Consider the following 13,958-nt stretch of genomic DNA (forward strand, 5'->3'; position numbering starts at 1 on the left):
CTGATTTAAAAAATAATATATATATGAAATAATAATAAAAATAATAATCATCATCCCTTTTTCTTTTTCTACCAAGTCACAATATGATGAGAACACAAAGTTCCCTTCAGTATAATTCTCCAGTAGAAACTTGGCAAAAATTTTCAAAAGCAGTGCTGTGACAGCAGAGCTGAGAAAGTAAAACAGATACAATTGTTGACAAAAGAAATATGATTCTTAATAGAAAAATAAATAGAAGCCACCAAAACATTTTGACCAGTAACAGAGGGGTTCCTTTGTAAAAAATTGACTTAGGTACTTATGAGACAGAGTGGGGTTTTTAGTATGATGCAGAAGAGGCAGAGAGGCACGGACATAGTCCTAGAGTCGCCTTTTAATAAGTGAAGTGTTAGGGGGCTGGGCAACCCATGGGGGTGATACGGAGCCGCTTGCTTCCAGGTCACTGCTTTGAATCCAGCTGGAGCTGATGCCAGCTGAGAGCCGTAACTCTTTGACGCCTGCTTGGTGGCCTCAAAAACTTCTCCTTTTCTGGGTTCAGCACAAGTGGGTGCTTGCTGCACTGGCAAGCCTTGTCACAGTGGTAGAAGCAGTATGGGGACTGTGAGGCTGGGCCTGGTGGTCTGTGCACAGTGGGAGGGTATGGATGGAGCACGCTGCTCCTGTGCCCGTAACCCTGTGCATCGACTGCTATGCTGGTGCAGCTGTGTTGGCAAAGAAGCTCCCTGCAGAACACCAGTCTCGAGGACAGAGTGCTTTATTCTGCATGGCCATTCCTCAATATCATTCCTGAAAAGTTTTCAGTAAGTGAGCTAATCCTAAAAAAATTTTGTTTTAGAGTAGGTCATTCTCATGCCATTTTATGTCTACTCCTCCACCTCCCATACTATGCACCACCTGGGAGCACAAGAGCTCCCATACTATGCACCACCTGGGAGCACAAGAGCAAACTCATAAAACAGCATAACATTTTCTAGCTATTTATTTATTTGCTACACTTACTTTCTAATGGAGTGTGTGCAACATCATATTTAAAACATGACCTTAGAAACTTAAAACCACATCCATTTCTCTGAAAGAATATACAGCTGCCAGAGAAAAGGGGACATTCAGTAAACTGCATGTCACTATCAGCTATTGATAGCCAGTGATTTGTTCTGAATCCAAAGGCTAAACCAACCCTCATGCTGCTGTATGTCAGATGCAATTGGTCCAAAGTCAAAGTTTTACAGCTCAGACAGGGCGCACTTTATCCTTCAGGCTGCTACTTAAGATAGCCATGACCCTGAGGAGAACCAGTCAACAAAACAGACAGACAAGAGGATGTGATTTGTATGCATCCCTGAGCCTGCTCAAATCACCTCTGACCTTCAGGTCAGGCTGCAAATGACAGCAGAGTGCATGCACCTGATCAGACAGCACATTCTCATTAGAAAGCCTGGGAAAAGGGGGAAGCTACACTGTGTTTACTCATAGACCAAATGCAATCTACCCAGGAAATGAGAAGAAAAAAGATCAATTTAGCTCAACAGAAGGATGTGAGCAACATGTAAGTATGTTATGAAATTCCATATCAAACTGCTTATTCTTATAAACCCAGATGGGAGCTCTCTGCCTGGGTGAGTCACTAAGAAGACAGGTTAGCAACAAAAAATGGGTATTTATTTGCTGCAGAATACCACACCAGGAGTCCTTACTGGGGTGCGTAACTTCTAATAGACTGAGATCCACAGTCAGAGGCTTGATTTGCTGCTGGTACTAGTTGATCATCAGTACAGTTTGTTGATTTGACTATTTGTGTAGTCGTTGCTGCTAATTTAAATCAGTATATGTGAATTTACCCAGTAGAGAGGGCTGGATTTATCCAGCAGAAGGGCAGTGTTCTCATGGAAATCGAGGCTTTCCTAAATGTGGTTGTTTGGATATGGCAGCCTGTCAAGTTACCAGAGAGACCAAATCCATATTTTTTCTGCCAGGCGCTTCTGGAGGTAATCTGCACTGAGGTTTTGGTTTGGGACAATTTCCAGCACATTCGGAGCAAGTCTGTGATTTGAAGCGTGAGTGTGTTTGGTGACTGTTACTTCGTGCAGAGACTAAGGACCACTCTTCATTGCTTCTCCATGTTGGTATTACATTTCTTATAAATTTCATCTGGCATTACACTGAAGGCTGCAATGCTGCCACGATCCATCTATGCTAAACAGGCCTGCCGATGGCAGCGAGGGACCTGTGGCACGGGTACAGGGCATCACTCGTGCAGACACTGAGGAAATGTGACTCATGCCTCCACTTGTCAGGGGCTGCAAGGACTGCTCTGGCCTTGGCGTCACGTCACACCTGGGGCTATACGGGGAAAGTGCTGCCCACCTACTGCCTTGGCCCGAATGGAGGTCAGCTTAGCATGCAACTCATCTGACTCAGCCATTTCTGCTTCCAGCCCTTGCTGTGCCACCTCCCTGCTCCCACCTCCAGCTCCCACTTCTCTGTCCAGGCACGAGACATGGCACTGATTGTGCCAAGCAAGAATTCCGGTGCAGTCTGATCGCAAACTGACCACAGCAATGAGGCTAAATCCCTCCTGTGCAGTCCTGGACAGCAGCAAATTTAGAGAGTCCTTCTGGAGCCAATCTATCTCTAGGACACATCACCAGCACACTACTGATAGTCTTCCTGAGTGTCGGACATGTGAAGAGGTCAGCATGACTTATAACTAGTGTCTTATGAGAATAAAACGGAATGGTTTTATCCAGTAATGAATGATGCTCCTTGCTAGACATGAGATTTTGCCATAAATATTAGATAGGAAACAAGACTGAAACAGAATTTAAGGCTGGTCCTTTGCTTGGGTTGAGTTTGGACTCAGTGTGTGAAGGTTAGTTATTTTGCATTTTCCACACAGATCCACACATCTATGACAGATTATAAATGTGACATTCAGATTCATGTTTTCCTCTGGTGATATCCATGTCAGCAGAAAGTAAAGGAATCCTACACACTGGGGTTATTTTAGTATCATTCCTGTGAATTAATTAAGTGCCTTTTTTGAAGCTTTCAGTATAGATAGTATCTGGTGACAGACATATTCTGGAGAGGAGCCATCCTTACTTTTACATAGGTGTCAAACTACCCATGTTATGACATTAATGTTGTTTTCAGGCTTACTAGGCAATCACTGAGACCTGTGAGTATATTGGCTCTTGATTGCAAGGCATTTCAGCACCCTGAGCTGGAGAAGACAGAGAATGCCTCTGACACAGCCACCCTGTGCAGACAAACAAAGCAAAAAAGTGTCCCTGTGTCTACCATGAACACTCACAGCAGTCTGGGTTCCTAGTAGAATCCTTTCCAGTGTGCTGGCCCCAGTTCTAGGGAGAAGAATAAAAATAGACTTTGTTGCTGGAATAAAATAAGAACAGAGGAACAAGAGAACAGCTGTACTGAACGAGACCAAAGGTCCTTCTGCTCCTGTCCCTGAGAGTGTCTAGTAATAACTGCTTAGGGAAAGACTATGAGGAGAACAGCACGGAGTGACCCTTCCCATGGCAGTCTGCTTTCAGCTATCTATAATTTAGGAATTTCCTGACACAGATGTGGTTATCCACTGGACTTTTATTTTCTGGCTTTGTGTAGTTGCTTTTTGAGCCCATTTACCTTCCACATCCTCTTCTAGGGAGGAGCTACACTGTACCAGGAGCCCAAGCACATTGTATGTGAAGGGGTGCTTTTGTTTGTCTTAAAATTACATCTAGCAATTTCATTTGGTGTTTCTCAATTACCAGACCAAGAGAAACTGCAAGATTCTGATTGGGCTAGGATGAAAACTCACAAAGCCAGAAAAACTTCCTGTAGTTTATCTTTGCTGTGGCTTCTCCTGCTTTACAAGGCACGCAGTTGTTGGTGACCTGCATCGTGCTAATAGCAGCATATGGAAAGTACAAGAAATGACAGCAGAGTCGGGAAGGAAATGCATTTTTGTATTGTGCGTGCACCTGTAGGTATGTGCCCAAGACATGGGACAAAAGATTTTGAATGTTTACTGCAATGTGTCTCACAAACTGCACAGCCAGTTTCAAAGGCAATGAAAAGACAGGCGTTTTACAGGGATCTTTTTCCTAAAAGAAAAAGAATGTGGCCAAATACTTTTGTTTCATCTGTGGTAATAATTTCATTGCAGTTTGTTTCTCTGCTTTGTCACCCATAAAATTTAACTAATTACATCCCAACTATCAGCCCTGCACAATAGTATCATGTATAATGAATGGAGAGTATATAGATTATGGAGAGTCAGGCAAAGCAGAGAAATTGCTGTTTTCTTCAAGTTTCAGCAATGACTGCAAGTAGAGTGGTTTATGTTTTTGTGAACCACTGGGCTTTCCAAGTTTTCCGGACAAACTGATCAATTAATATGTAAATAAAATATATTGTATCCTATAAGAAAAGAGCAGTTGATAAAGAGGATCTAGTGCTGTGGGTATTTATGACCAAGAGAGGGAAGAATTTCTTTGTGTCACTACAAAATGTTAGTCTGCCCCTGAAAGGAAGGAGACAGAAGGCTAGCTCTATGCAAAAGCCTGACTGCATGTGACTGACCCAGCAGGAGAAGGGCTGTCTCTCTTTCTCGGGCTCCTTCTGTTGCAAGACACAGATCCTAAGTATGTGCCGGATGCCTCTGCCTGATTTCTTGGGGGTATTCAGGCCCAGTGATACATTTTAGAACAAGAAGGGGAATGAGCAGATCAAAAATGTAAAGCACAAGCTGTTCCTCTTGAACTTTGTTGCTCTGCTGAAAGCGGAGCATAGCAAGTACATGTGCATTTCACTTCTTTTGCATTACACACCAATAGTGACTCCTGCTCTTGTTACTATAAAAGATTTCATCCTTTTTGTTTTTCCTTTTAAACAGCAGTTCTTATTTAAAATTATCTTGTCCCTTCTGAAATGTGCTTTTTCAGGGTGAGTGAGCCTAGAACAGCTTGAGAAAAAATACAGTCCCTTCCAAGTTGGACTGCATCTCATCAAAGTGTTTTTCCCCTTAGGATTTTATGGAATGTTACCTCACTTTATGACAGTTCACATCGCAGTGTAAATGCTGAACATTTCTGTAAGTGAGGCAATGCACTGTGAAATGTCAGGCAAACGATAAAATCAATAATCTGCAAGTTACCAAAGAGAAATGAAATTCATGGATGGCAGTAGTTTTTGGGTCAAAGGCAGATGCTCCAGTACAGAGCAGTTTGGAATGGCCAAACACTTTTGGGCTGTTTTTAAGTTTCACTCCCAAAAAGCACAGTAAAATGACTCTATTCTGAGCAACTAGGAGCATCTTTACACATGCTTCTTCCATCTTTTATTCTTTTAGCTGAGAAGGTGAGACTGAAAACTTACTTGTTTTCTTTTGTATCATCTTTTTATGCCCTGGATGTATGTTCTGTAACAAAGTTAACTTGTATTCTTAACAGGCACAGAAAGAAACCTTTGAACAATACCTACCTGAGATCAATGGTACATTTCTTTTCCACTCAGATCTGACTGCAAAATCAAAAAATGAGGATTGGACTCCAGTTGGAACAAAAAACACATTAAAAAAATTTTTAGCCGGAAAAGAAAAACATTCATAGAAGCGTTCTGTGTAAGTCTGAAAAAGGAAAATGTCAGAGTAAGCATCTTTTTGTATTTTTTTTTCATAAATTAAATATTTGAAACCAAAATTGATTTTTAACATATCAGCACTGAAAGACTTTTAGCCTAGTTGTTCAGTTCTGGCTTTCAGTTTTTAATTGAAAAAAACCCCAGCACTTTTATGAAAATCTCCTCACATTTTCCCCATAACAATTATAGCTACTTTTCAGACAGCTCTATATAATTTCTTAGATGGCCACATTCAGGAAAGAAATCCTATTGGAGCTTCCCATATTCACGTTAAACTTTAAAATATATGAGGGGAAATGCACTTAACACTGGGATTAAAGCATGTTCTGGGTCACGGAACAAGTAAAATAAAACCAAGTGTTGATATGTTTACTGAGCTGTGCTTACTAATGTGCAGGCTTCTGAAAATAGAATACCATTGGAAAACTTGTAGGATAGGTACAGCAGTTGCTGAAATATCTGCGGATATACTGACAGATGTATGGCTGGAAACATAGTACTTCCAAAAAAAAAAAAAAAAAAAAAAAGTGCAAAGGATGGATTGGATGCTTTCATCAACCCAAACCAAAAAGTTCCCTGGCAAAGCCAGATAAGTGAAAACATCCCGATACAGTGATGTACAGTGAAGGCTAAAAGGTCAATTACCGTGGCTAAAAGTTATCCAGATAATTATTGCTAACGCCTTGATTGGGGAAAATAAGCAGCGCCACGGAAGCTCTTCAGCTTTGCGTCCCTCGCAGCCTTGGGAGAGCTCTTCTGGCCAGGCATTATTTTATTGACAGAAAAGGCTTTGGGCTTTCTAAGCGCCGCACCTGCGGTCCTGCCGCTCCTGGGGGAATCATTCAGGGAGAGGAGAGGCAGCGGGCAAACACGGCGCTCCCGACATCAAAAGTCCTCTCTCTCCCTCCCTCCCCTCTCTCCGGACGGCTGCCCGCGGCCTGGGGAACCTCTCACTTTTTGTCCTCTCCCGACCCTTCTGGACCACATTCTATGTTTTTATTCAGGCCATCTGCTCGCCGGGGAAGGGAAAGCGCCTGCTGCGGCTGCCGGCCCCACGGCCCCTCCTGGCACTTCTCTGCCCAGCGACGGTGCCTCTGCCGCCGGTCTCGGCCCGGCCCGCGCAGGCTGGCGCTGGTCAGGCGGGATTTTATTTCCGCTTAAATATAGACGGCGAGGGGTAGGTTTGTGTTGGTGGCCTCCCCCTGCTCCCCCGGAGTGGTACGGCCGCCTTGTTCCTGACAGAAGTTTTTCTAAAGACCTGCTCAAGCCTCACTAAGCAGCTGTGAGTTAGGTCATTTTCCCAGGAGTTTTACATGTGGAAAACCGGGCATTAGGAAGGCCTCAGAAAAGGACACCATCTGGCCCCAGTGAAAAAAAGGATCATGACACTTTCTGTGGTACCAACAGGCCCTGATGAACCATAAAGGAATTCAGGCCTCGACTGTGATCCGATGGTGACTGGCCCAACAATCCCCCCCGTGACAGCCTCCCCCATTCAGCCCCGCAGTTATCTCATAGCACAATGGACTTTTGTGCCACGCTGTTTACCGGGGGCGTCGTCAAATCCAGTCGGATTTCTGGGCTCGGCTTCAGCGCCCCTGCTCTTTGCTGCAACATGTAACACGAATTGGGAGAGATAAGGACACAAAGAAGGCGGCTTTTTTTTTTCTTCTTCTTTTTTTTTTTTTCTTTGCCTTCCCCCCCCCCCCCCCCCCCCCCCCCCAGCTTTCAAACCCCCTTGCATTTCTTTCACTGTACGATGGAATAAAGACTAAGGCTCTGTAGTGGATGCAAGAAAGATCTTTGCTGGGAATCAAGAAATCTCCCATCGCCCCCCAAGTTAAGTCAGACTTCGTGGATTAGGGGGAATTTGCACCACTGTTTTCTAAAAGTGAAATTCAATTAATGCAGGTCAGGATTTACAGCTTACATGGGCTTTTTGTGAGGAAATAAATGGATTTGTTTATTTTTTTTCCCAGCCAACACGTCACTAGTTCCTCATTTTGATTTTGGAATAATTTCTGTCTAGGTAAAAAAGAATTTTACTTTTAGCAATATTGGATTTACCACGCTATTAATTTTTTGGTGTGATTTCAGTGTGTGAGTATTTATTCTTTAATACAGGAAGTGTCCTAATTAGTTTGTACACTGGGTGCAAGCTCTGTACAGCCACAAGCAGAAGTAAGCCCCCCCTTGCCTCCCCCCACAAAGGATGCTACCTTCTCCCTGCCATTCTCACCCCTCTGCCCCACTCCCACTGCAAGAGAGAGCCTGGGAAAATAAACAGACGTTGTAGCCTGCCCTCAAGGTCACTGCATTGACCTTGAAAGGGTGGGGGGTACCAAAATCCAGACTCAAGGAGCCTACAGGGAAAGAGACCTGCTGCCTCCACCCCCCCAAATCCCCAGTTTAACCCAGCCTTGGTGGTGCTTCCTCTCTCCAGGCTCCCATGGCACCACTGGTGGTGAGGACATCTCTGCTGCTGGCACCTCAAACTAGACATGGATCCTGAGGTCAAACCCAGCAACTCTGACATCATCAGAAAACTATCAGGGAGCTGACACAGCTTGGGCAGCAAGGACTTAAGGACAAATGTGACATGTGGGTCCCTGTTAGGGCTAAAATGGGCTAAATTTGACAGGAGGTTTTGGGCATGCTGCAACTCACCAGGAAAGATCTAGTGCTGACATTTCAGGGGTATGGTGTGGTAGTGATTGACTTTCATTTGAAATGCTGGCAGATACCAGATGTGAGTGTGGCTGTTTGTCCTTCCAGTTTTGTGCTTGTGTGCCCACAAAGAGGGCATTTCTTGTGCCCACCTTGCTGCCCTCACCCTTCTGTGCTGCAATCCCTTTAGAGGCTGGGTGTAAAGGGGAAAAGGCAAGAAGCCCCAGAGCATGTCTGCCTCACATCGACTGTATGTGGCAACCAACAGAGATATCCCCAGAGACAGAAATGCTATTTATCCTTCTTTTGGGAAGGAGAGAGGAGGAACTGAGGTATTCAGGGCTCTCATCAAGTTAGTGCCAGAGAGGGGTAATAAACCACACTTCCTGAAGTATCAGCCTGATGCATTAAGGTATTTATGCAAGTTTCTATTAAAAGAGATCTCCAAACTCTTGAGTGCCTAATTGAGCTTTGTGCACCCAAACAGAAGTAGGGAGGGTTGGGGAAACATTTCATTCAGGTTTCGTACATTGCCTTAATTGGTGACCTCAGGCAGCAGTGCATTATACCTGTGGCTTCATTAAATGCTTATTACATGAGCCTCCCCAGCACAAAAAGCAGACCTCTGCAAACAGCCCTGTATTATCCAACATGTACTTAAGAGCTCGTGTGATGGCAGTCCACAGTTTTTAATGGGATTACTCATTCTCTCATTTCACCATTCTTTCACTACCACAGGTAATGTTTTGTGCTCCATTTAAAGAAGAAAAAGCAGAAAGAAGAAGACCACTGAAATAACCACATCCAAGTAAAGTATTGCAAAACTTCCACAAAGAGAAGATTCTGCTTACCACTGAACCAGCCCGTTGTTTGACAAGAAGACATATTTAAGATCAAATACTAAGGTGATTTTAAGAAACGGCTAGTTCTTAGAGGAATTGCTTTAATATTTTATTTTTGAGACAATGCAATTTCCTATGGGTCATAAGCTCTACCTGTAGCTATTAGTGACTCCCAGTAAGCAGGGGATTTACAGTTTATGCGTTCTGACTTTTGTGTGTGCTACATTGAGAGATGTCAGAAGGGAAGAGCTTGACTGTGAGACAAGGAACTGTGTGTTTGCAAAGGTCTGAAGATGAGGTCTGCAGCAGCTCATATCCACTTACTGAAGTGTTTTTGCAATTATGCACACAGTTATTGATCCCATTATGAGTTACAGTCTTTCAGAGGTTGCCTTGAGCCACTCAAATGAGAAAACCACCAACGGCACTCTGAGCCAAGCAGGAGGGAGAGCAGCCCCTGGCATGGGTGTGCAATGACAATCAGCTGAGCCCAGCACATGGTAAAACCTCAGTGAGCCCTGGTCTCACAAAGGGCTTTGGGGGCTAGGAAGACCCCTGGCTAAAACAAGAAAGAGCATGAGGAGGAGTCTGGGATACCTTGGTTTGGGTTTGGCTCTGCCACCACAAAAGGTATTTATCTAGTCTATTGGCAACTCTTTCAACAGACAGAAAACCAGGATGAAGACTTTATCATGCAAATAGTTAAATGTTCTGTAATCTGGGGTACATGCTTACTTTTTATTCAGAAAGCCCTGCTCACTGTAATGAAAAATGTCAGGCTCTTTTAATAAAAGAACAATTTGAAAACTTGATATATCACAAAACCATTAATTTTAGCTATTATCTGTTTGACACTTTTCATAGCAACGATTTCACTCTGTAACATGCTTCCTGAGGATTAAAATGATTTTAAAGGATTAAAATGTTAATTAAAAATATAATAGAAATATCAGTCGCTGAGAAGACCAACATAAGTATTTGTCTCTTTAACTGTATAATCATGCTGCTGCCGCTTCCTCCTGACTCTTTACAGTTTGGAGTTTGAGTTCTGTTCGTGAGGAGGTAAATGACAGATGCAGGAGCAATTCTGTTCTTTAACTATTTGACAATGCATCTGTTTACACTTCACAAAGGCAGCGTTATGTCCTTGAAATTTCTAAAGGTCATTGTTAATGGGATTTTTTTCTTTTTTTTTTTTTTCTTTTTTTTTTTTTTTTTTTTTTGGTGCCAACTGTGTCTTTCTTAGCTTGTAAGAGCACTGTTCCCGGAGAGAGGCTGTAGGGGGTTGGAGCAGGCAGGTCCAGCAAATTCCATGTGACCAGTTCAGCTGCAATAATCTCTTTTCTCCTTCTGGTCCAAGCTACACATGAGAGCACTCTAGTGTCTTTCATCATTATTTGTCACCCTTTTGTGTTGAGCAACTTATATCCACAGCCATTCCAGCAATTAAAATAAAAAAGGACCAAACATTATTCACAGTGAATAGCACTGAGACCAGTGACATCAAGTACCAACCAACCCATTGAGGAGTGGGTACCTGATATCCCTGGAGTATTTTATGGAGGGAAGAGAAAATGCAGCCCAAACTCAAATCCAGAAAACACACTGTATATAGAGAGTTCAGAGCCTGATTAAAAGATAGTCTCTCTACAGCAATTTGTCTTACATGTTCCTAGTAACCGGAGGAGAGGGGAGCGGGGCAGAGGGGTGAGAGGACAAGCTCTCAGTTACTGTACAGCTAACTTTTAACACCTTCAAAGATTATTTATATGTTCAGGCACCTCAATGGACCACAGGGCTGCATCATCTGCACCCAACTTCTCAAATGCTGTAATTTAGGAAACCTTCGTCATCAGTACTCTAACAAAGTTAAGGTTTTCTCTGGTGCTTTTCAAGTGAATGAGTGACAGAGCCCCCCTCACTTTTTCCTCTCTGTGCATCCCTGTACATCTCCTGTGAGCAGGAGCAGGGGGATTTGTATGCCTAGGGAGATACGGCTCCTTCCCCACCTGACCAGGTAAACAACTATTCATCTTCTAGAAACTGATTGTTTTCTATCCCATGTATTCATTTTCCTTTCAGAACAGCACAGCCCTGAACAAATCTTTGGCTTCAGTTTCTCCTAAAATACTAAGAAAAAGCATATTCTTGTATTTTTAAAGGGTTTTCAAAGTAAGATGACTTCAAAATAATTAAAAAAACCCCTGCCACCCCAACAATAAAGCATTTATGTTGTATCTCTTAGAGCCTGGATTAATATGCCTAGGTATGCACAGTGGCACGAAAAGAAATGATTCTTTTGGCAACAAGAGGAGGCAAGAGATTTATCTATTTATGGAAGTGGACGGATTGTCTAACCTTGAAGTTGTGTGGGGCTTTCTGGAGATATTAATTAGCAATTTCTGCAGTGAACACATAAATATTTCATGGTGTTCAAAAGGCTACCACATCCTTTATAATTACTCAATTAGTTAATTAATAGCACTGTTAAAAAATGTCCTTTATTTCTAATCATCATTTGTGGAGATTCACTTTTCAGGTTCTGATTGTCAGGCCTCTTCTGCATTAGAGAGCCATGTGCTATCAGGAAACTTCCTTCTTTTCAACAGGCAGAGCTTCTGTGCCTCTGGAAGGATGGGATTCAGAGTACACCTCCTGGGGCTCTGTCTGTACAACTTGGTCCTGATGAGGTTTGGGTGAGAAAATTGTGCACCTTGTATTGCCTCAGAGGGCTTCTGCCCTGACGTTTGAGCTCACAGATGCAGAAGGAAGCTTAATTTATAAGCGTTTTTTAAATGGCAAAAGAGGAGAAAAAATACTGACATTGGCAAGGATATCTTTCTGTTTACAAATGACATGAATAAAATAGTGATGTATTAAATGCAGCGCTCTGTTTGGACCAGACACTTTCCATTTGTGAAAAATGACCATGCTTCTCTCCCTAGGAAAACCAATCTTTTTCTTTAATGCGATTTATGAAAGAAGTCACCATTTGTACATTACTTTTAAAACTTGAGGCACTAAAGAAGAATGCTCTTAGAAGTTTCCTCAACTTTAGTGAAGGCTGAGCTGTTTGTAGAGATGTCAGCCACAAGATTGGTGGCTAAAGATAGCAGGTTGCATTCAGAATGGCTCTGTGTCTGTTTTCAATTTTAAAGGAACTGGCTTAAGTGTTGCAAACACTTGAAGGCATGCATTCTGCATTACAATAAAAGTGGTGTCATTATGCACATTACCCTCAATAGCAGCTTCCTTTTTAATATATGCAGGACATCATAAACAAAATCTGCAGAGTATAAACCACTGGAAGAAAATACTCCAAATGATCCAGACAACACTGGATGTACCAAACTTTGTAGCCAGTGCTGTGGTTTTCCCTGTGATACTGCCATAACTTTTATATAATAAAAACATATGTTTTAAAAGTAATGCATTAGTGATAGCTGTCAAAAAAGACATTCAGGATGAGTCCTGTTTGATTTGCTTTGCTTTGCTTTAATTTTCAATAAAACATTATATGCAGCATGTACAACGACAAAAAATATCGTAAACAATGCATGCACCGTCATGACTCCACTGTGGACTAGAGGCCAAAGTGATATTGACACGGACAAGTATGGATCTTTCTTGTTCATTCCTGAGAAGATGTGAAGTCCAGTGCTGGAACTAGCAAATCCATTTGGCACATAGGCTGCCTAAGCCCTTGTGATAGGTGACCCATTTTTGTTCTCTGAGAAGCTTTCTTCTTTTGAAATCCCATGTCTCCCCCAGCAACAATTCCTCTGATGAGATATTTGATCAGAAGTAGCTTTTCCCACCCTTCCTCCTTTTCAAAATGAGCAGACCAATTGTAGTCAAATACCTAAATAATTTTAATTCCTGAGATTTACTGGGGAGTAAGTTCTATTTTTACTGTTTTCAAGAGGAATAAATAGGGACAAACTCCCCCATGTTACTTGAATGGAAGAGCTGCACATTGAGTTGACACGGGATAAAGAGAGACCTCCTTTCTTGGTATCAGACTCCCAGGGCCAGCCTTGACTGTCACGTGGCCTTCCTTGACAGAGCAATATCTGAACTAAGATTCAAACTAAGACTCCTGCCTCTGGACAAGTTGAACAAGAAGTATTTTCCCAGATGAGTTTTAAGCAAGCCTTTAGTAAAAATGTCACCAGCTGATTTTGTCTCTAATAGGCAGAACCTGAACTGCAGAAGTCCTCTGGAGTGCTCAGAATAAAACTCCCATTTTCACTGTGAAGAACTGTCAACGTCATTGTGGGAGATGACTGTGGGAGAGAGGGAGAGTGGACATATTGGTCAAACATATTTATTTTGTTGGAAACAGTTTGATTTTTCTTACAAAGAGATCTGCCACTGCTTTGCTTTCTAGAACACTAGTAATTAGAAAACATCTCCCTGTAAACATTATAATAAATTGCTGAAGGAAGAAGAAAATACTGTTGAGCAGATAAATCTCTGTCTTTGTTTCATCCTTGCAAGGACCAACTTTCACTTAGCTTCCCACCATGTACTGTGATGGGAACAGAAAGAGGAGAGGTTGTTTACCCAACAAAGTTACATCTTTTCTTAAATGCTAGATTTTGCCACTGGCTGTTTTGTTGAACTGGGTATGCAATGAACACATGGTAAAATTTGCACTAACAGCAAAGAGACAAGGACTGAACACTTCTAGAAATTCTGCTTTATGCTCACAAAACGATTGTGGAGCATCTGAAAAACTTCAGATACAAGTTATTGGAATGCAAATGTGTGATTTTTTGAAATGCCATTTCTGAAAAGATA

At 42.4% G+C, this 13,958-nt stretch overlaps 1 long non-coding RNA gene across 1 annotated transcript; it reads left to right on the forward strand.

Annotated features, from left to right (window-relative positions):
- Positions 1-1,444: 1,444 nt before the first annotated feature.
- LOC136287109 (uncharacterized) lies at positions 1,445-10,046 on the forward strand. Its single transcript, XR_010720066.1, has 3 exons — positions 1,445-1,546; positions 1,974-5,653; positions 9,052-10,046. It is a non-coding gene; the product is annotated as an uncharacterized lncRNA (long non-coding RNA).
- Positions 10,047-13,958: the final 3,912 nt, after the last annotated feature.

Source organism: Chamaea fasciata, unplaced genomic scaffold, assembly GCF_029207755.1.
Source record: "Chamaea fasciata isolate MVZ Bird 193981 ecotype frontalis unplaced genomic scaffold, bChaFas1.0.hap1 SCAF_3, whole genome shotgun sequence".
NCBI lineage: Eukaryota > Metazoa > Chordata > Aves > Passeriformes > Sylviidae > Chamaea > Chamaea fasciata.